Consider the following 3,583-nt stretch of genomic DNA (forward strand, 5'->3'; position numbering starts at 1 on the left):
CAGGCTTTGGCAATTATCATCAACAGAGATGATGAAGGTATATAAAGTAAGATATAAAAGTTATAGAAGGGTACCCTCTGCCCAGTATTGCCCTCGCCTCCCCATCACACCCTTTAGTATAAATTCTTTCCAACCTTTCATCACAATGCTTCAGACATTCTAGGCCAGCTGTAGGATAATACGAGCCACATATGCAATTTTAAAATTTCTATGAGTCACATTTCAAAAGGTTCCAAACCAGTTCCTCAAAAAGTTAAACAGTTACTATATGACCCAACTATTCGACTAGATGTACATCCAAGAGAACTGGAAACGTAGGTCCACACAAAAGCTTGTACAGGGTCTTCCCTGGTGGCGCAGTGGTTAAGAATCCACCCGTCAATGCAGGGGACAGGGGTTCGAGCCCTGGTCTGGGAAGATCCCACATGCCGTGGAGCAACTAAGCCCGTGCGCCACAACTACCGAGCCTGTGTGCCACAACTACCGAAGCCCGCGCGCCTAGAGCCCGTGCTCCGCAACTAGAGAAGCCACCGCAATGAGAAGTCCGCGCACCGCAACGAAGACCCAACAGAGCCAAAACTAAATTAAAAAAAAAAAAAAAAAAGTCTGGGACTTCCCCGCCGGTCCACTAGTTAAGACTCCGCGCTTCCACTGCAGGGGGCGCGGGTTCCAATCCCTGGTCGGGGAACTAAGACCCCACACGCCCCTAGTGTGGCCAAAAAATAAATAAATAAGAAAGTCTGCCTCCTCCATTGGAATGGAATGTGTGCTCCGTAGGGTAGTAACTGCCCTTATCTCCTTGAAGTTAGAATCCACTGGAAAAGACTCAAATATCGCCTAAAGGAACAAACCTATTCGTTTGTAAGTTTTGTAGGTTTCTCGGAGCCGGGATGTCGGTGGCAGCTGGGGGAACTAGCAGAGCTTCATAGCCGCCCCACCTACTAAGGTGAAGCCCCGCACCTTTCTCCAAGGTTCCAACCTCACAATCGGCACACGACCCTCTCCCTGTCTGTGGGGTTCCGAAGGTTGAATTCTCTGTGCAGGTAAAGCAAGGAAGGGCATCCAATGTGGGGAACCACAAAAAACATGCAAAAGAAAGCTGAAGACGGTGTTTAAATGTGGGCCTGAACGTCAATTACAAAGGGATGGGAGTAAGGGCTGCGAGCTTCAGATGAAACCAAGGGAGGAAAGGGATCTTACAAGTTTATGGAGATAGAACAAATGCTCAGTATTTTCATGTTCATTTACATGACTTCAGCTCTGGACTGGTGTGATTCTGGATTTGAAGTTGTTTTTTTGTTTGTTTGTTTTATTTTTTTGAAGGGGGGAAATGTTATGACATTTCTAAATACAGCAGTCAATTCAGCTGTACTCAATAAGGTAATCTTGTTCCTTCCTTGGAAGATAATAGGTAACAAAAGTGATTTAAGGGATTTTCAAGGGTAATTAGGACTGCACTTGGGCATCTGTGCCCATCTTGGAGCCTGGGTTCTGTGAAGGAGCCCTTTCAGCCATTATTCTGGTTAGACTGATAAAGCTCTCCACCCTAACCCTAACCTCTGTCCCCGACACCCATCCTTCCACTAGCTGTTCAAAGACCCAACCCTATTTTGGTCGATTCAGTCAACTTCCAAAGGAACAACGCCAAAAGCAAGAGAATGAGACACAGGCTCAACTGCAAAGGAAAAGGTCAAAGGCTTATTTCCAAATCACACGCTCACATACCTAAAACCCCCCAGAGAAGAAACCAACCAGCTACAGAAGGCAATTCAAGATTTCTATAAGTTGGTCCATGGCAAGATCTACCTCCCTGAAATCAACAGCTTTCTTACAAACCGACAATCAAGTTGGAAAACATGATTCTAAGAAACATACCTTGTTTTTGTCTTGTGCCCCTCCAGGCATCCAGAAACCACCTGCAGCCTAAGCTGGTGCCAGGGGTGTTAGGGGGATGTTCCCTCAGGAATTGGGGAACATATGTCCCTTTGGCCCTCCAGCTATACGCAGGCTTCCGTTTCCTTTTCTGAGGTGGCCTTGACTTTGACGGCATGGCGAATCCCAAGAAAGTAAGTTCTCTGGGAGCATAAATAGCGTCTTGCGCTTGGGAGACCCAGCAGTGAAGGGAAAGAGATCTGGTCCTACCCTTCTCAGCCTCCAGCCTGTTGTAGGCTCCCTCCCACCACCACCCCTTCCCCACCCCTAGCTCTTCAGAAGGCTGGGTATGGAATCCTTGCTTATTTGAATAGCTTAAAGGTTTACGCAAGGTGTGGTTCCAGGACAAAAGAAGGACTACTCTAAAGTAATTTTGAAGCCTCTACCTTGTACTGAAGTACATGCAAAACTCCCTCTTATTTGGACTTTCACTCGAATATTCACTCTGACATTTTGCCAGCTAGACAGATATAGATAGGTAGATAAGATGATAGAATCCATTTAATAATGGTCCAAATCAGTGTCTACCATTTAAACACTATGCATTTCACAAATGAACTTATCTACTAAACAGAAACAGACTCACAGACATAGAGAAGAGACCTGTGGTTGCCAAGGGGGAGGGGGGTGAGAGACGGATGGACTGGGAATATGGGATTAGCAGATGCAAATTATTATATATATTGATAGAATGGATAAACAACAAGGTCCTACTGTATAGCACAGGGAATAGCACAGGGAATTCAATATCCTGTGATAAACCATAATGGAAAAGAGTATGAAAAATAATGTATATATATATATAACTGAGTCACTTTGCTGTACGGTAGAAATTAACACAACACTGTGCATCAACTATACTTAAATAAAATAAATTTTAAAAACCCACAACACTGTTCATTTCATCTCACCCATTCTCTCCCTGGAGACTTAGCCCTTCATGGGTCCCAGAGTTAGCTTCTGCTGGGTACCTTTGGGGCTACAGAATCAAGCCCACTTTAGATAATATCCCAATAACCTTAACACATTATTTCATTGTTTAATTACATTACAGTACACCTTCCTTCCATAGTTAAAGGAAACATAATTTTATATAACAGGGCTTCCCTGGTGGTGCAGTGGTTAAGAAGCTGTCTGCCAATACAGGGGACACGGGTTTGAGCCCTGGTCCGGGAAGATACCACATGCCATGGAGCAACTAAGCCCGTGCACCACAATTACTGAGCCTGCACTCTAGAGCCCACATGCCACAACTACTGAGCCTGTGTGCCTAGAGCCTGTGCTCCGCAACAAGAGAAGCCACCATAATGAGAAGCCCGCTCACTGCAACGAAGAGTAGCCCCTGTTCGCCACAACTAGAGAAAGCCTGCGCGCAGCAACAGACCGAACACAGCCAAAAATAAATAAATAAATTAATTTTTTAAAAAAATAGAGTCTGCAACAATACTACAACTATAATTGTTGCAGGCAAAAATCATTTAAAAAGTAATAATTTTATATAACATGATTGCATGCCATACATACTGTACAATATTGACGCATACTTCACAAAGCTCCCGTTAACTAGTTCATTAATGTGAAATAATCAGGTAATTTTAAAAGCTTTATATTTTCCAGAAATCCTTACTAGGTTATCATACAGGTGTTTGGG

This window comes from Hyperoodon ampullatus (genome assembly GCF_949752795.1).
Source record: "Hyperoodon ampullatus genome assembly, chromosome: 14".
NCBI lineage: Eukaryota > Metazoa > Chordata > Mammalia > Artiodactyla > Ziphiidae > Hyperoodon > Hyperoodon ampullatus.